Source organism: Phyllobates terribilis, unplaced genomic scaffold (genome assembly GCF_046119375.1).
Source record: "Phyllobates terribilis strain yellow unplaced genomic scaffold, ASM4611937v1 Scaffold_1__5_contigs__length_1240528914, whole genome shotgun sequence".
NCBI lineage: Eukaryota > Metazoa > Chordata > Amphibia > Anura > Dendrobatidae > Phyllobates > Phyllobates terribilis.
In genome coordinates, this window is record NW_027362761.1 from 244,486,187 (window position 1) to 244,506,916 (window position 20,730).

Below are 20,730 nucleotides of genomic sequence, written 5' to 3' on the forward strand. Positions count from 1 at the left end.
AAGCACCTGACTAGGTAAGCCGAACGCCTTGGTAAACAATAAATGTCTGCGGGTGACACCACTGCCTCTTGCCCTGTGCTATGTGCTTGCCAATTAGTGTTGAGCCACCCCCATAGTGTTCGGGTTCGGTTCGGTTCGTCGAACACCGGGATGTTCGAGGAACTGTTCGTCGAACTGTTCGTCGAACACCTTAGAACACCGTCGAACACCGTTAAAACCAATGGCAGGCAAACAAAAACACATAGGAACAAATAGAAAACACCTTCAAAGGTGTCCAAAAGCTGGCAAACTGCTCAGAAGACGCTTTCTTTAAAAAAGCCGGCCGGCAATTCAGCAGCGGCATACACCGGTACCCGACAATTTAGACATGAAGGAATAGAGCATCACACATAGATTAGGTAGATAGAAACATGTCAGTCACATATATATGAAGTACAGTGACAGTGTTGCTTACTGTACTTGTCATTTAGTGTAAAGGATTTATTAAAAAATATAATAGTGTTTTCGTGCACCGTCTCTTTAAAAAAGCCGGCCGGCAATTCAGCAGCGGTACCCGACAATTTATAACAGACAGAATAGAGCTTCACACATAGATTAGATAGATAGAAACATGTCAGTCACATATATATGAAGTACTGTGACAGTGTTGCTTACTGTACTTGTCATTTACTGCAAAGGATTTATTAAAAAAAATAATAGTGTTTTCATGCACCGTCTCTTTAAAAAAGCCGGCCGGCAATTCAGCATCTGTACCCGACAATTTATAACAGACAGAATAGAGCTTCACACATAGATTAGATAGATAGAAACATGTCAGTCACATATATAATAAGTACAGTGACAGTGTTGGTTACTGTACTTGTCATTTAGTATTAAAATAAAGGATTTATTATTAAAAAAAATTGGCGTGGGGTTCCCCGTAATTTTAGTCTCTAGCGGAGGTTAAGCAGACAGCTGGGGCAGATGTTTGAAGCCTGGGAAGGGGGTAATACCCACGGAGCTTCCCAGGCTACTAATATCAGCCCCCAGCTGAATACCTAGCCTTTACAAGCTATTAAAATGGAGGACCCCCCCAAAAAAAATGACGTGGGGTCCCCCCTAATTTAATAGCTAGCAAAGGCTAGGCAGACAGCTGGGGGCTGATATTAATAGCCCAGGAAGGGAGCCATGAATATTGGCCCCCTCCCAGGCTAGAAACACCAGCCGTCAGCCGCCCCAGAAATGGCGCATCCATAGGATGCGCCAATTCTGGCACTTAGCCTCGCTCTTCCACGCTGCCCTGGTGCGGTGGCAGGGGGTAATAGGGTTGGGGTTGATGTCAGCTTATAATGCCAGCTGACATCAAGCCCAGGTTAGTAATGGAGAGGCGTCTATAAGACACCCCCATTACTAACCCCATAGTCAAAGTTAAAAAAAAAACACAAACACCCAGAATAAAGTCCTTTAATTGAAATAAAGACACAATTCTTTATTGTTCTAAATTAAACCATACTTACCATCACGCCCATTCCAGCTGAAGCCAACGATCTCCTGCAATAAAAGAAAAATAATAAAGCAACCTCATCCTTACCTTTCCATGGTTCCCAGGACAGCTTCAGCTCTGCTACATCGAGATGACAGGCTGGACCGCAGCAGAACGCTGCCATCCAGCCTGTCATCCCGCAGACACTGAGAAGCGCAGGCATGCTTGCGCTCCTCAGTGTCTGACTGTGACGGCATCCAGATGAGCCGACAATGAACTCGGCTCACCTCATGTACGTCACTGACAGCGTGGGAAAATTCTCCTGCACTCAGCGCTTCAGCGTGAGAATTTTCCCACGCTGTCAGTGACGTACATGAGGTGAGCCGAGTTCATTGGACATGACCTCGGCTCATCTGGATGCCGTCACAGCCAGACACTGAGTAGCGCAAGCAAGCCTGCGCTTCTCAGTGTCTGCGGGATGACAGGCTGGATGGCAGCGTTCTGCTGCGGTCCAGCCTGTCATCTCGATGTAGCAGAGCTGAAGCTGTCGTGGGAGCCATGGAAAGGTAAGGATGATGTTGCTTTATTATTTTACTTTTATTGCAGGAGATCATTGGCTTCAGCTGGAATGGGCGTGGCGGTAAGTATGGTTTAATTTAGAACAATAAAGAATTGTGTGTTTATTTCAATTAAAGGACTTTTTTCTGGGTGTTTGTGTTTTTTTTAAATACTTTACTAGAAATTCATGGTGGTCATGTCTAATATTGGCGTGACCCCATGAATTTCGGGCTTAGGGCCAGCTGATAATGCCAAGCTGGCCTTAACCCCTTTATTACCCAGTGAGCCACCGCACCAGGGCCCTGGATGAGTTGGGTACAGCGCCAGAAGATGGCGCTTCTATGAACGCACCATTTTCCGGGGCGGCTGCGGACTGCAATTTGCAGCGGGTGGGGCCCAGAAAGCTTGGGCCTCCCTGCGCTGCAGATTCCAGCCCCCAGCTGCCTAGTTGTACCTGGCTGGACACAAAAATAGGGCGAAGCTCCACGTATTTTTTTTTTAAATTCATGAAATTCATGGAATAATTAAGAAAAAAAGGGCTTCCCTATATTGTTGTGTCCGGCTAGGTACAAATAGGCAGCTGGTGGTTGGGAGCAGCCCGTTCCTGCCTGCTGTACCTGACTGGACACAAATATAGGGCGAAGCCCCACATCAATTTTTTTTTCATGTCCAATGATCTCAGCTCACCTCATGCACGTCACTGACAGCGTGGGAAAATTCTCCTGCACTCAGCGCTACAGCGTGAGAATTCTCCCACGCTGTCAGTGACGTGCATGAGGTGAGCTCATTCATGTCCAATGAACTCAGCTGACCTCATGCACGTCACTGACAGCGTGGGAGAATTCTCACGCTGAAGTGCTGAGTGCAGGAGAATTCTCCCACGCTGTCAGTGACGTGCATGAGGTGCGCCGAGTTCATTGGACATGAACTCGTCTCATCTTTATGCCGTCACAGCCAGACACTGCAGAGCGCAAGCATGCCTGCGCTTCTCAGTGTCTGCGGGATGACAGGCTGGATGGCAGCGTTCTGCTGCGGTCCAGCCTGTTATCTCGATGTAGCAGAGCTGAAGCTGTCGTGGGAACCATGGAAAGGTAAGGATGAGGTTGCTTTATTATTTTTCTTTTATTGCAGGAGATCGTTGGCATCAGCTGGAATGGGCGTGACGGTAAGTATGGTTTAATTTAGAACAATAAAGGAATGTGTCTTTATTTCAACTAAAGGACTTTATTCTGGGTGCTTGTGTTTTCTTTTAACTTTGACTATGGGGTTAGTAATGGGGGTGTCTTATAGACGCCTCTCCATTACTAACCTGGGCTTGATGTCAGCTGGCATTATAAGCTGACATCAACCCCAACCCTATTACCCCCTGCCACCGCACCAGGGCAGCGTGGAAGAGCGAGGCTAAGTGCCAGAATTGGCGCATCCTATGGATGCGCCATTTCTGGGGCGGCTGACGGCTGGTGTTTCTAGCCTGGGAGGGGGCCAATATTCAAGGCTCCCTTCCTGGGCTATTAATATCAGCCCCCAGCTGTCTGCCTAGCCTTTGCTAGCTATTAAATTAGGGGGGACCCCACGTCATTTTTTTGGGGGGGTCCTCCATTTTAATAGCTAGTAAAGGCTAGGTATTCAGCTGGGGGCTGATATTAGTAGCCTGGGAAGCTCCGTGGGTATTACCCCCTTCCCAGGCTTCAAACATCTGCCCCAGCTGTCTGCTTAACCTCCGCTAGAGACTAAAATTACGGGGAACCCCACGCCAATTTTTTTTAATAATAAATCCTTTATTTTAATACTAAATGACAAGTACAGTAACCAACACTGTCACTGTACTTATTATATATGTGACTGACATGTTTCTATCTATCTAATCTATGTGTGAAGCTCTATTCTGTCTGTTATAAATTGTTGGGTACAGATGCTGAATTGCCGGCCGGCTTTTTTAAAGAGACGGTGCATGAAAACACTATTATTTTTTTTAATAAATCCTTTGCAGTAAATGACAAGTACAGTAAGCAACACTGTCACAGTACTTCATATATATGTGACTGACATGTTTCTATCTACCTAATCTATGTGTGATTCTCTATTCTTTCTGTTATAAATTGTCGGGTACAGATGCTGAATTGCTGGCCGGCTTTTTTAAAGAGACGGTGCATGAAAACACTATTATTTTTTTTAATAAATCCTTTGCAGTAAATGACAAGTACAGTAAGCAACACTGTCACAGTACTTCATATATATGTGACTGACATGTTTCTATCTATCTAATCTATGTGTGAAGCTCTATTCTGTCTGTTATAAATTGTCGGGTACCGCTGCTGAATTGCCGGCCGGCTTTTTTAAAGAGATGGTGCACGAAAACACTATTATATTTTTTAATAAATCCTTTACACTAAATGACAAGTACAGTAAGCAACACTGTCACTGTACTTCGTATATATGTGGCTGACATGTTTCTATCTATCTAATCTATGTGTGATTCTCTATTCCTTCTATTCTAAATTGTCGGGTACAGATGCTGAATTGCCAGCCGGCTTTTTTAAAGAGACGGTGCATGAAAACACTATTATTTTTTTTGATAAATCCTTTACACTAAATGACAAGTACAGTAAGCAACACTGTCACTGTGCTTCTTATATGTGTGACTGACATGTTTCTATCTATCTAATCTATGTGTGAAGCTCTATTCTTTCGGTTCTAAATTGTTGGGTACCGGTGTATGCCGCTGATGAATTGCCGGCTTTTCATGTTTCACTGTGAGCACTGTTCCCATCGATTTGGGCAATCACTGTAATGCCACAACCACCATGGCTGTGGCATTACAGTGAGTGGCAGACAATCCCTGCATGATTGGTGCTCTAAATAGCGCCAGACATGCAGGACACGCTTTTGGTGCACGAACAGTTATCGAACATAACCTCGAACAGCCGAATTTTTTGCAAATCGTTCGGGTTCGTCGAACAACTCGAACACCGCCCAAAACAGCTCGAATTTGAGATTGGCGAACAGTTCTAGTCGAACACCGCTCATCTCTATTGCCAATCCCCTGTCCATGATGCTAAATGCCTCCTGCCTTGCACCTGTCGTTGCACATTTGCAAGAACCATCAGCAACCACATCCAATTCTTTATCCCAGCACAGCATTCAGCTGTCTCTACCCCTACCCAGGCTTTGGAATGCAAATGCGTCGGTGAAGCAGCAACAAGCTCTGCTGAAACTAATTTGTTTAGGTGACAAACAGCACACCATTGCACAGTTGTGGAAAGGTATACCTTCCACAAGTCAGCTATATCAGTCACCAGTCTTGTAGTGCTGCATCAGCACTTGCAAGTGCCAGCTCACCGACTGGTGCACAATATGACCACTCCCTGAAACTCCACATTGCACATGTTGGCAAGGCTTTATGAGCATCAGTGGGTAGTAGTTGAAAACCAGCTACAACATGCCCCTCGGCATTCCACTCAGCCTCTGCACATAACAACTGACGAGTGAGCATGGATGCATGAGATCTGTGAGATTCTACAAAACTTTGAGGAATCAACCAAGATGGTGAGCGTCTGATGCCATAATAAGTTTAACCCTCCCGCTTCTGTATGTACTCAAACACTCACTGCTCACAATTAAAAAAGACGCTTTGAATGTGGACCAGGTGGAGATGGAGGAAGATAGTACACAGGATGATACTATCCAGCCCAGCCCCATCTCATCTTCTTAGCAAGGATTGGGTGATAATGAGGAGCAGGAGGCTGAGGAGGAGGAACAGGAGATGATTGCCTGGGTAGTACCCACACCAGCTTCATCCCGTCTGTTCAGAGTGAATGAGCTGAAGAGAAGGAGGAGGAGATGGAGAGTCACCCTCCTTGTCTTGACAAGGAAGCCTTGACTGTTGGCAGAATGGCTCCCATGGTTGACTTTATGCCCTGATGCATTTCCCGCAACCCTCGTGTTATACGCATTTTGGCTAACACTGATTATTAGTTGTTCACCCTTCTTGCAACTTTATATACCCACAAAAGGTGGGTATATAAAATATTATAATGCACAAAGTAAGAAAAACTCGATAAGTGAAAAGGAATCCAAGTCATCAGGGCGAGCGTTTTATACGCCAGAATAAGATGTGTCAAAATCATTAAAGGGAACCTGACAGCTGATACATGCTGCCCGATCCACAAGCACCATGTATTAGACACTGACTATATGATTTCAGCCAGGTATATTTATCTTTGAAATGCTGCTGAGTTTTATAGAGAAACATGGTTATATAACTTTAGAATAGAATATGTCTGGACCAAAAAAAATCATAGAAAAGAGGAGAGGACTATGAAGTCAAGACCTCCAAATCATAGATTAAATATATACATTTTATTAATAAAAATATTAAAAACACACAGTCAACAAAAATTGAAAATCAAAATCAGAAATAGTAAGAGAGCGAGGTTCTCAGTGAAGGCTCAAAGAGGGAGATACACAGAGCAAAAATGTAAAAAATTTGCAGTAAAGAGACCCCTGATGAAGCTGTGGTGAAACATGTGTCGGGTCTCTTGGTGGGTGAGCTGATCACATTTAGCCTGTATTGAATGTTTGTGTGCACCATTTGCGATATTTTCCCCTCCTCCTTACTTCTTGTATTTACTATCTACCCTCTTGTTGTCACTAACTACCTCTATGTATATTATTATATCATATATACTAGTGTGTTTAAAGGGGAACCACCCACCATGGTGCTATCCTACTAATATCTGCTTCATTCAAGGCCCTTTAGATTGGCCTTAGCTGACCAATATGTATGGTAATTCGCACCTTGTGCACTCACATACACATGTACTGATATGCTGGAACTTACTATGTGATTAGCTCACTCATTATTTTTTGGAGGTTTTTTTTTGCTTTTTCTTGCCTCTGCCTGTTCAGTGTCTATTTTTTGCTTTTATAATATTGTACTTTATCTTTAGATTTATCTAATAAAAGTAATGTTTTTACCAAGGACATTGTTGTATGTTGTTCCTGGCACATCTTTTTTCTTTTTTTTGGGTTAAATAACCAGCAAAGGCAAAGCAGACAGCTGGGAGCTGATATTAATAGATTGGGAAGGTCCATGAATATTGACGCCTTCCCAGCATAATAAGACCAGCTCACAGCTATCTGCTTTCCTTTGGCTGGTAATAAAAATAGGGGGACCTTAGATAGGTTTTTTTCATTTATTTATTTATTAGTAATAAACAAATAATTAAAAAAAATGGCATGGGGTTCCCCCTATTTGGTCTGGGCCATGGATATTTAACCATCCCCAGCCTAAAAATAGCAGCTCCAGAAAAGGTAAATCTAATTGGCGAGTATTTCCGTGTTGCTCGGGCGGGAGCTCGGGTCCCCGTCCTGCATGTTTGGCGCTGTATAGAGAGCCAATGAACATGCAGGGATTTCTTGTCATGCACTGTAATGCTGTAGCCACGTTGGTTGGCGTTACAGTGATTGGCTGGCCGCATAGCATCATCGGGTCTATTTAAGACATGGTGACGCTAGGCTCACAGTCTACCCCAGAAACAATCAGAGTAGGGAGAGCTGCTGCTGAGTCAGGGAGAGATTTGCTTGTTTATAGTTAGTAAAGGTATTCCACAGCATATCTATATATCCATCTGAACTAACAGTCCTTCTGAGGACTAATCCAGCTGTATATATTCAGTGGTGATAGCATGAGTTAGGCAGGCAGGGTGGTTATGTGGCAGACTGCAGTGCATATAGCACAAGAGGGTCCATAGCACGTTGTGTCTGCTGCTGCTGTTGTTACAGATATTTGTAGACATAGCCCCAGATATCAGGGGCCAGTGCTAATTTTTTTTTTATTTTAATCCTGGTTATTTGCTAAAAAGCAAGGCAGGCAGGGTATGTGACAGACTGCAGTGCATACAGCACAAGAGGGTCCATTGCACGTTCTAACTGATCCTTCTGTTACAAATATTTGTAGACATAGCCGCAAGTATCAGGGGCCAGGGTTAATTTTTTTTTTTCTTAATCCTGATTATTTGCTTGAAAAGCAGTCCAGAGTACACAATTTTTCTGCTCCATTTGCTTGTTAGCACTGCAGAATACAGCCAGATCTTTCCATATTACAGCGATAAAAATCCAGAAATTTGAAATGACTGTGGAAAATATTGGCCTGCATTTCCATTTTATTGCAGTGTGTCGATGAAGCTATTCACATGAGGTCGCTGTGAAGAATAGTATTAGTAAACTACAGGCCTGCTTTTTAAAACCGTGGTTCTCCATCAGACGTATCACATATAACTGCATTCCAAATTCAGCCATTTCTTGCCTCCATTTCCATATTGTTGCAGTGTGTCGGTGAAGCTATTCACACAAGGTCACTGTGAACAATAGTATTAGTAAACTACAGGCCCACTTTTTAAAACCGTGGTTCTCCGTCAGACGTATCAAATATAACTGTGTTCCAAATTCAGCCATTTCTGGCCTCCATTTACATTTTGTAGCAGTGTGTCAGTGAAGCTATTAAAACGAGGTCGCTGTGAAGAATAGTATAAGTTAACTACAGGCCCGCTATTTAAAACCGTGGTTGTCCGTCACAGGTATCACATATAACTGCGTTCCAAATTCAGCCATTTCTGGCCTCCATTTACATTTTGTAGCAGAGTGTCAGTGAAGCTATTCACACGAGGTCACTGTGATGAATAGTATTAGTTAACTATAGGCCCGCTATTTAAAACCGTGGGTGTCCGTCAGACGTATCACATATGTGAAATGCTGAAGTAGTGCTGCTGCTTAAAAAGCATCCAGCAACTATTAGAAGTAACACAAGCACAGGAGACAGGAAGTGTTCTGCTCCAGAAGCATCCAGCAACTAGAGGGGTTAAAACAGTCACAGAAGACAGGGAGTGTTTTAGCAGAGCCCCATGGGGATTGTGGGGAAGTTGTTTACTGTCTGGATAGAGCAAAGAGAAAGGTAGTGTATGATCTGCTACTCACAGAAGGCAAGGGAACAGAATTCAGGTCAGGAGGGAAGCGAAACACAGGTCAGATAAACTCTCTGAGCTAACAGTGTGGAGTATTATCGGGCAGAAAGATAAGGACTGGAAGGAATTCTGTCATAGGGATCATCTCCCTCATCAGACCCTCGCCCCCCTCCATCTCCATGCAGGATAAAGAATGCTGTGTACTATTGAGTCCTTGTGAAGGAAAAGCCTGTGGTTGTTTATGCATTAAACCTGTGCTGCACTGTGCTACTGGATAGACTGTGCACTACTGTGCTGCAAAGGATATTGTACTGTTGTTACTGGAGCCTCTTGCTCAAAGAGACACTTAAATTGCACTGGCCGTGCCACATTAAATGTTACTGTTCTACCGTTTCTGAGGACTCTTGTCAAATGTGTCTGGTCAGCAATTGAATCTATCCTGTGCCTGAGAGAAGCTGCAGCTTAGGGTCGCCCTGTGTAACGGTTCACCCAGGATTCCAAAGAATTCATGTAACCAGTCTCAACCCTATCTGAACTTAGGCGGCGTACGTGTAACATTGGTAGCCCGTACGGGGACTCCTGAGCGGGAATTAGCGTGTAGAGGGAGAAGAGGAAAAGTGTCTGGAAAAAAACAGCAGCAAAGCACCTCAACTCAACTCTGCTACACCAGTTAAAGGGGACCAGCCCTTAAGAAAACTCACTAGCAGCAAAGGATGTGGACATACAAATGGACAGAATTAGTGAGCTGCTTCTTCAATTAACCTGTGAAAAATTGAGAACAGTAGCAGAACTTATACAGTACAGACCAAAAGTTTGGACACACCTTCTCATTTAAAGATTTTTCTGTATTTTCATGACTTTGAAAATTGGACATTCACACTGAAGGCATCAAAACTATGAATTAACACGTGGAATTATATACTTAACAAAAAAGTGTGAAACAACTGAAAATATGTCTTATATTCTAGGTTCTTCAAAGTAGCCACCTTTTGCTTTGATGACTGCTTTGCACACTCTTGGCAAGTATATAATTCCACATGTGTTAATTCATAGTTTTGATGCCTTCAGTGTGAATGTACAATTTTCAAAGTCATGAAAATACAGAAAAATATTTAAATGAGTAGGTGTGTCCAAACTTTTGGTCTGTACTGCATACCTTATTTTTCGGACTATAAGACGCACTTTTTTCCTCCAAAATTTTGGAGGAAAATGGGGCGTGCGTCTTATAGTCCGAATGTTAGGGGGGAGTGTATATATATATATATGTGGGGTTTGGTGGGAGCGGTAGCGGTGGAGGAGCGGGGCACATGGAGGCTGCAGCTGCCTTCTGCAGTCTACACTGTCCCCGCTGCTAAAGAAAATGAATATTCACTGCTCCTTAATAGTGGCACACAGTGTAGCTGCAGCGTGGCTCCTGCTGCTGCCGGAATTGCCTGTGCCCGCTGTTAAAGGGCATGAATATTCAACCTCTCTCCACGCCCATGGGCGTGAGGAGGGGGTGAATATTCATGCCCTTTAATAAGCGGGCACACGCGATAGACCGGCAGCAGCAGGAGCCGCAGCGCGGCTACACTGTGTGCCGGCTATGAAGGAGAGTGAAGTCACTGCTCCCCGCGCACACAGTCCCGACGTGGGGAGCAGTGACTTCCGGCAGCTGATCTCTCCTTGTGAGCCGCGCATGGCAGTGACGCCATGCACGACTCACATGGAGAGATCAGTGTGGACAGACAGGACGCAGCGCTGGAGGAGAGAAGAAAGGTGAGTAGGAGTGTTTATTTTTTTTTATGTGCAGCATGATGGGGATTAGGGGGACCATGCATACTAGGATAAGGGTGAGGGGGCCATACATACCAGGGTAAGGATGAGGGGGCCATATATACCAGGGTAAGGATGAGGGGGCCATACATACCAGGGTAACACTGAGGGGGGCATACATAACAGGATAAAGATGAGGGGGCCATACATAACAAGATAAAGATGAGGGGGCCATACATACCAGGATAACGCTGAGGGGGGCATACATACCAGGAAAAGGATGAGGGGGCCATATATACCAGGGTAAGGATGAGGGGGCCATACATACCAGGGTAACACTGAGGGGGGCATACCTAACAGGATGAAGATGAGGGGGCCATACATAACAAGATAAAGATGAGGGGGCTATACATACCAGGATAATGCTGAGGGGGGCATACATAACAGGATAAAGATGAGGGGGCCATACATACCATGATAACGCTGAGGGGGGCATACATAACAGGATAAAGATGAGGGGGCCATACATACCAGGATTAGGATGAGGGGCCATACATGCCAGGATAAGGATGAGGGGTGCCATGCATACCAGGATAGGGATTAGGGATTCCATGCATACCAGGATAGGGATTAGGGGTGCCATGCATACCAGGATAGGGATTAGGGGTGCCATGCATACCAGGATGGGGATTAGGGGTGCCATGCATACCTGGATGGGGATTAGGGGTGCCATGCATACCAGGACAGGGATGAGGGGTGCCATTCATACCAGGACAGGGATGAGGGGTGCCATGCATACCAGGACAGGGATGAGGGGTGCCATGCATATCAGGATAGGGATGTGGGGTGCCATGCATACCAGGATGGGGATTGCTGTGCCATGCATACCAGGATGGGGATTGCTGTGCCATGCATACCAGGATGGGGATTGCTGTGTCATGCATACCAAGATAGGGATTAGGGGTGCCATGCATACCAAGATAGGAATTAGGGGTGCCATGCATACCAGGATAGGGATGAGAGGTGCCATGCATACCAGGACAGGGATGAGGGGTGCCATGCATACCAGGACAGGGATGAGGAGTGCCATGCATACCAGGATAGGGAAGAGGGGTGCCATGCATACCAGGATAAGGATGAGGGGTGCCATGCATACCAGGATGGAGGGGTTCCATGCATACCAGGATGGAGGGATGCCAGGCATACCAGGATGGGGATGGGGACCATGTATAAAAAGAAGGGGGTCATATATACCAGGATGGGGGATATTGTCTGAATTGGGGGACAATACCCCTATACCAATGTCAGCAGAAGACCCCCTCCCCCTTAAAAGTGCATCATGAACACATTTTTGGCTTAAATTTTTTTTTTTTTCCTCCTCTAAAACCTAGGTGCGTCTTATGGTCCGGTGCGTCTTATAGTCCAAAAAATACGGTAGATGTCAGAAGAACAGATTTCTAAAGAACACAACCACAGGCAGTTGTTAGCTGCCATTAATGCAAAAATGGATGAGCTGGGGGAGAAATAAGCTGAAGACGTCAGGGGAGCATTCCTCCAGGAACTAACACAGTTTCTAACCAGGTTGAAGTTGGAGGATGGAGGGGCGGCACCAATTATCAAAAGCGGGAATCTCCGTCCGCAGACAGAACTACAGCAATTGACTGAACAATTCAAAGCCCTAACAACAGCCCTGCAGGAATTGACCAAAACCTCTGAACGGGTAATAGACTCAGACAGAACCTTTAACCTGCTTGGGTTAGATAAATCATGGAGACAGTCCTCTCTAACACCACAAATCACCATATGGAAAGAATTCAAGATCCTGGGACAGATTGGACAGTGTGAACAGAAAGAGAAACTGTCTTATATGAACTTGATGTACCAGATCTATGTAGGCTTACAGAAAGGCTACCAACCAGATGAGATCATTGAGGGGGTGGTGAAAGCGATCAACCCAGGACTGAACCTCCGAAGAAGTTCTTGAGATCATTGGGAACGGGGTTAATCAGCAAAGACATCAAGTTGCAGCTGAAACAGTATCTAGAAGATCCTGGCATTCTGGATGAAGTCCTAATTAAAAAAATGAATGAGTCAGCTGGTTTGGAGTCAGACAGTGAACAGAAGTTAAAGAAAGGCTCTGCTCCTAAAATCACCAAAATGAGTCAGCTGAAGTTGGAGACCCTCATTGGCCAGTCTGAAGATCATCATGGAGATCCTCCAGTGCCACCTCCGAGAGGGAACCTTAAATTACCAACAAAAGAGAGGACCGCCAGCGCTGACTGGGAGGAAGTAATAGGAGAACTGCGAGCCGAGTTGATTGAGGTGAAAAAGTTGATTCGTTCAGGCCAGAATTTGTATCCCTCAGACCCAGGAGTCGGTTCCAAAACAGATGATACCTGGCTTGTGAAGCTTGCCGTTCATCAAAACAGAGTACGGTGTGTGTCCACTGTCTAAGATGTGGTGAGGAAGGACATTATGCCAAGGAATGATGTGGCGCCCCTGAGGGTTCAGTCGTCACAGAGGTACTGCACCTCACCCAGAGGTGTGGTGTCTCCCTTCTCTCAGGTAAGGAGGGAGTGCTGCACGGAACCCCAAAGTTGCAGCTGAAACAGTATCTAGAAGATCCTGGCATTCTGGATGAAGTCCTAATTAAAAAAATGAATGAGTCAGCTGGTTTGGAGTCAGACAGTGAACAGAAGTTAAAGAAAGGCTCTGCTCCTAAAATCACCAAAATGAATCAGCTGAAGTTGGAGACCCTCATTGGCCAGTCTGAAGATCATCATGGAGATCCTCCAGTGCCACCTCCGAGAGGGAACCTTAAATTACCAACAAAAGAGAGGACCGCCAGCGCTGACTGGGAGGAAGTAATAGGAGAACTGCGAGCCGAGTTGATTGAGGTGAAAAAGTTGATTCGTTCAGGCCAGAATTTGTATCCCTCAGACCCAGGAGTCGGTTCCAAAACAGATGATACCTGGCTTGTGAAGCTTGCCGTTCATCAAAACAGAGTACGGTGTGTGTCCACTGTCTAAGATGTGGTGAGGAAGGACATTATGCCAAGGAATGATGTGGCGCCCCTGAGGGTTCAGTCGTCACAGAGGTACTGCACCTCACCCAGAGGTGTGGTGTCTCCCTTCTCTCAGGTAAGGAGGGAGTGCTGCACGGAACCCCAAACACCTGCATCCAACACTACACTACTCCAGGCCGGCTGGAGGGGCAACATGCAGAGCGCAGCTGCTGAGCCCTGACCCTGGCTGGAGTGGGGGGAACCCAAAGGTAGGGGGAACCAGTAGTGGGTGTGGGTGGAGGAAGTAGTTAGTGGGAGCACTTTGTAGGAGTATAAATAGGGAAGCCATCTTAGGGTGGCAGTTCAGTAGTAGTGTGAGTTCTAGGGAGCTGTTCAGAAGAACAGCTCGGGACTGTTCAGAAGAACAGTCCGGGGGCAGAGTCTCATTAGGAGATCTGCTCCACAGTTAGGGCCAAGTCTGGAGGCCCCAGAGGGGAGCAGGGAGTAGGCTCCGTTTTGAGAAGGGATCCCAGGGGGTACGGTGAGTGCAGGAAGGCACCCGTACGCCCCGCATCTGTCAGAAGCCAGAGGGATCGTTGCAGCATTCTAATCTCCAGGAGGGTCAAGTAGGTCCCGGATCCGACGTACAGGAAGGACTTCAGAGCACCCGAGCGGGATTGACAGTGGGCAGCGCAGAGCAGGAGGGAGAAAGACCAGTGTGAAGATGGTCAAAATGGGAACACGAGAAAGTGGGGTTCTGACAGGTATTCCCAATCCCAAGTCGCCTGAGGAAGGATTGAACCCCTGCCCGGTGAACGCAGCGCGACGCGGGAGGCCTTTACTTGTACAGTGCACCTGTGAAGTGTCTTAAGAACTGTGAGTAAAATCTTGGGTGACTGCACTGCACTGCCTCCGTCCATTCCTTCATCGGCGCCATTGTTCCCCCTGCACTACAACGCCCAGCGCAACCCACTCTCTATTACTACACTGCCCTGAGGCCTGCTCCACCTGTGGGGAGCCGTCCCATCACAAGCTGCCCTAACATGTGCCTCAGAGGACTGTTGCAGCGATGGTGATCCTCACCAGGTACCACAGGTGGCGTCACAAACTTTCCCAAATCCCCCATATATACATAGCCCCCTTTTGAGTGACCGCCCTGGGCCACGGACCGGGCCAGCCACTGTGATATCCCCCGGCAACCAGAGGCCCGGCTGCCAAGTATCCCACGGCCCTGGGGGCGCGTCAATGACAATGGTCACGATCGTTTGGGTTAAAAGACAGGAGGTTACCAGTGTGAGGCGACTGGTAACCACGACACAGAGGAGGCCCCAGAAGCAAATCCAAATCTCACTAAACCCCAGAACGGCGCATGAGGTAAAACGGCTGCGTCAGTACTATCCCCAAGTGTGTTCCCGTCTAAACAGCTGCAAGAGAGACAGGGGCATCAGTCACTTAATGCCCAGTGCGGAGGTCAAGCGATGTACTCCTGGAAGGATGATTGCTCGGTCAGTAAAGATAGCATCATCAGCCTAATCGGTGAAAGGTGCTTTATACAGTGCCAGCTAGATGGACTCCTGGTAAAAGCACTGTGGGACACAGGAGCCCAAGCGAGCCTTTTAAATGAAGAATGGAGAAGACGCTACCTGCCACATACCTGCCTTTGGTCGCTAAAAGAACTCTTAGGACCAGTGGAACTCCACGCAAAGCTGTCAACCAGATCGAAATCCCTTTCATAGGCTGGGTGGAAGTGACTTTCCAACTGAGGACCACGAAGAACAGCAACACCATTGAGCTTTTGGTACCTTTTCTCATGACCAGTGATCAGAATGTGGCAGAGGATCCTATCCTGGGTTATAATGTAATCAGTGAGGTCATCACGAAACACAAGGCAGGGACGTTGGTGGTGGATGCAATTGCCACATCACTTGCCATACCCAACGCCGTGGTGGAAAATGTGATTCATAGAGTAAAGAAAGCACAGAATGCAATGGACCTAAAAGAAGGCAAGGTAGGCTGGCGCCCAGCCATCATCCCTGCAAACTAAATTGTGGGGGTGAGGTGTGGAGTCCGGGTAAAATGGTAAAGAATGGTCCAGTAAAGACTGTTCGTGCCAAAAGACTCCTCAGAACTTTCGGAAGGCCTAGTTCAAGGTGAGACTGTGCTCACAATTCCTACTGGTGGGTTTGCTCGAGTGACAGTACCGGTGATGAATACTACGAAACACGAAATTAGACTGGATCAAAAGACTGTGTTAGGTCATATCGAAACCGTTAAAATGGTATATCCAGCCAATGTGAGACCCGCCCAGGGGTCTACCGTGCATTCAGTCTCCCAACCAAGGAACAGGAGTTGTCCAGGGGAGGAAATTTCACAACCAACCTCGGGGTCCTGGGATCCCCCAGGTTCCTTGGGACACTTGTGTGCTGAAGATCAAGTGGTAGCAAAACAGATGCTGAGAGAAGAGTGTCATGCATTCTCCAAAGATGACTCTGATATAGGTTGTATCCCGTTGTTGCAGTCTAAAATCAATTTGAAAGACACAACCCTAGTAACCAGAAGTTACATGTCTGTGCCGAAACCATTACACCGTGAAGTGAAAGAGTATATACAAGACCTAATCAACAGAGGTTGGGTCCAAAAGTCGAAGTCGTCTTATTCCTCTCCTATTGTTTGTGTTAGGAAGAAGGACGGTATGTTGAGACTTTGCTGTGATTACCGGGAACTAAACCGAAAGTCAGTACCTGATTGGCACCTGATACCAAAGATTCAAGATATGCTGGATAGCCTATCAGGAAGTACCTGGTTCTCGGTCCTCGATCAGGGTAAAGCATACCATCAAGGGTTTGTTGAAGAGTCCAGTAGACCCTTGACAGCATTCATCACACCGTGGGGGTTATATGAGTGGATCCGCATACCGTTTGGGCTCAGTTCATCTCCAGCAGAATTCCAGAGAAGCATGGAGACATGTTTAGAAGGATTGAGGGACGATATCTGCCTGCCGTACTTGGATGACAATGTGGTACACAGCAAAACCTTCCGGGAGCATGTTGAACACGTGAGGACCTACTACCGTACTTACGTTTGGATCTTTTTCAGGATTTACGCCCCACTATATCTCCTCTTGGGGATGACGACAGAGTCAACAACACCCACGGAGAAAAAGAAGAACGCGGTAGGACCGGGCTTAAAAGAAACAACGCTGTTTCCCATTCTCTGGACAGCAGATCAGACTACCAGACTACCAGACTACCTGGTAAAACCACCCATCTTGGGATATCCTGATTTCGGACTGGGAGCTGCCCTGTATCAGCATCAAGATAGAAAATTGAGAGTCATCGGTTACGGTTCTAGAACGTTGACAGACGCTGAGAAGAATTACCGTCCATATTCTGGAAAATTGGAGTTCCTGGCATTAAAATGGGCTATCTGTGAATGATATAGAGATTATCTCTATTACAGCAAAGAGTTTGAGGTATACACTGACAACAACTCTTTGACCTATGTCCTGACTACAGCCAAACTGAATGCAACGGGTCAGAAATGGGTTGCTGAACTAGTTGACTTCAATTTCAGCATCAAGTACAGGCCAGGAAAATGCAATTCAGATGCTGATGGATTGTCGAGAATGCCACTAGAGCCTGAGGAGTTCATGCAAGAATGCTCAGAGGAAGTCAGTCTGGAAGCAATTGAGAGCACTACCCAAGCAGTACAAGCTTACCAAGAGGAAGACACACCATTGTGGTGTCCGTTGACGGTTGAAACCACCATAAAAGTGAGAGAACAAGATCACCCCTTGTCTATTCAACAACTACCATAAGGAAAAATCTGTAGAGCACAATGGGAAGATCAGATAATTGGTAGAATACTACTTTATGTGGACCAAAATCGGTTTCCAAGTAAACGGGAGAGAGATAATGAGTCACCAGCAGTATCTGTTTTAGTTAAAGAATGGACGAAGCTCTACCTCAGTGAAGACGGTATCCTGTATCGTATAGGAGGACAAAACTGGCAGTTGATGCTACCTAGAGTATTCCGTAGGTTGTTCTTCAAAGAACTCCATGAAAACATGGGACACCTGGGAGTGGAAAGGACAACAAACTTGATCCATGAACAGTTCTTCTGGCCGTACATTCAGAGAGATATTGAGAGGTACGTGACCAGGGAGTGTGGGTGTCTGAAAGATAAACGTCCCAACACATCAACCTGTGCACCCATGGGCAGCATCCAAACTAAGTATCCGTTCGAGATGGTCTGAATAGATTTTCTACATCTCGAGACGTGCAAGGGTGGCTATGAATACATCTTGGTGGTGATGGACCATTTTACTCGATTTGCTCAAGCATATGCCACCACCAATAAATCGGGTCGAACAGCAACAGAGATCTTCAATAATTTTGCTTTGAGGTTTGGGTTCCCAACGAGGTTACACCATGACTGGTGAAGAGCGAGCATGCTCGCTGCTGCTCGCCGAGTATTTCTGGGGTTGCACGGCGGGAGTTCGGGTCCCGTCCCGTCCCTGCATGTTTGGCGCTCTTTAGAGTGCCAATCAACATGCAGGGATTGTCTGCCACATACTGTAATGCCGCAGCCATGTTGGTTGTAGCATTACAGTGATTGGCTGGCCGCACAGCGTCATCAGGTCTATATCAGACCTGATGCTGCCATGCTCATCACAGTCACTCCGGAATCAGACAGTGTAGGGAGATCTGCTGCTGAGCTAGGGAGAGATTTGCTTGTTTCTAGTTAGTGTAGGTATACCAGACTATATTAGAGACACATATCCATCAGTCCTTCTGAGGACTAATCCAGCTGCAGAGATATCAGTGGTAGGCAGGCAGGCAGGGTATATAGCAGACTGCAGTGCACATAGCAAGAGGGTCCATTCCAATTCTGTCTGCTGGTGCTTTTACAGATATTTGTAGAAATAGGATTATCTTAATCTTGATTATTTGCTTAAAAAGGAATCCAGAGAACACCGTTTTTCTGCGCCATTTGATTGTTGGCACTGCAGAATACAGCCAGGTCCTCTCCATATTACAGCGCTAAAAATCCAGCTGCTTAAAACTGTGGTTTGTCCGTCACATGGATCATAATAATAATTATAAATGCGCTGAAAATATTGCCATTTCTGGCCTCCATTGAAATTTTGTTGCAGTGTGTCAGTGAACTTATTGACACGAGGCTGGCGCTGTTAAAAATAGTTACCTACAGGCCAGCTATTTAAAGCTGTGGTGTGTCTGTCACACAGATCACATATAATTGCGCTGAAAATTCTGCCATTTCTGGCCTCCATTAAAATTTTATTTCAGTGTGTCAGTGAAGTTATTGACACCAGTTTGCTGTTAAAAATAGTTACCAACAGGCCAGCTATTTAAAACTGTGGTTTGTCCATCACACGGATCATATATAATTGCGCTGAAAATATTGCCATTTCTGGCCTTCATTGAAATTTTGTTGCAGTGTGTCAGTGAACTTATTGACACGAGGTCGACGTTGTTAAAAATAGTTACCTACAGGCCAGCTATTTAAAACTGGTTTGTCTGTCACACTGATCACATATAAGTTCACTGCAAATTCAGCCATTTGTAGTGAGCGTGGAAGATATTGTCCTCCATTTAAAATGGGCAAGGCACGTGGCAAAGGACGGGGAACTGGACGTGATCGTGATGGTGATGGTGCATGCAGAGGCCGAGGCCGTGGGCAAGCTGAAATTGTGGCACAAAAAACACCCACATCTTCTTGCTTGACCTTCCTGTCTCACTTAATAGGGGACCGCAGAACACCACTATTGAACAGAGAGCAGTGTGAAAAGGTTATTGGTTGGATAGCCGATAATGCTTCTAGTCACTTAGCCACCACCACCACCACCACCCTGTCTTCCACACGGTCAAGTCTCAGTAGCCGTGAGTCTGGACCGCATATTCCTCACCCTGATACTCCTTCCTTCCACCATGCTGAGTGCCCATAGTCAACTGATCCCACACTTGGACACTCCGAAGAGCTGTTCACTTTTCCATTTATAGATTTGGGCCTCTCGCCTGGTCCACTTGAAGCGGGGCAAGAGGAGATCGCATATAGCGATGCACAAATATTTGTGCAGTTACGGTCATACAAAGGTGATGGTGGGAAAGTGTCAGAAGAGGTGAACGATGATGAGACATAATTGGCAGAAAGTCAGGAAGAGGACCAGGGTGTGGAAGTGGAAGATGAGGTGGTGGATGATATAGTAACTGACCCAATCTGGCAGGAGGACATGCAGAGCGAGGACAGTAGCACACAGGGGGAGGGAGGCAGAGCACCCCAACAGGCAGGAAGAAGCAGTGTGGTGGCCGCAGACAGAAGGCGGGCAACCGTTCTCCGTAACACCAACACAACGGAAGTTGCCAGTACAACTGTTAGGTCTTCCCGAGTCTGTTTGTTTTTTAAAGACTCTGCCGATAACCCCAAAAAGGCCATTTGCACCACCTGCCAGGCTAGCATCAGCAGGGGTAGCAAAACTACAAGCCTGACCACCACAAGAATGATCAGGCACATGGCAGCAAAGCACCTGACTTTGTGGGCCAAACCCCAGGGTTCAGGAACAGTGTCTGCGAATGACACCACTGCTTCTTCCGCTGTTGTGCGTGCAAGCCAATCCCCTGTCCATAGTGCATGCGAAGATGCCTCCTGCTCTGCACCTGTCGTTGCACACTCTCAACTAGCACCATCAGCAAGCACGTTCTTGTCCCAGCACAGCATTCAGTTGTCCATACCCCAGTCCTTGGAACGCAAGCACAAATACGCAGCCAACGCCCCACAGGCCACACTACTAAATTCCCACATTTCGCGACTGCTTGCGCTCGAAATGTTGCCTTTTAGGCTCGTGGAGAGGGAAGCTTTCCGCAACCTGATGGCGGCGGCTGTCCCTCGGTACTCGGTTCACGGCCACCACAATTTCTCCCGGTGTGCCGTTCCCGCATTACACAAGCACGTGTCCAGCAACATTAGCC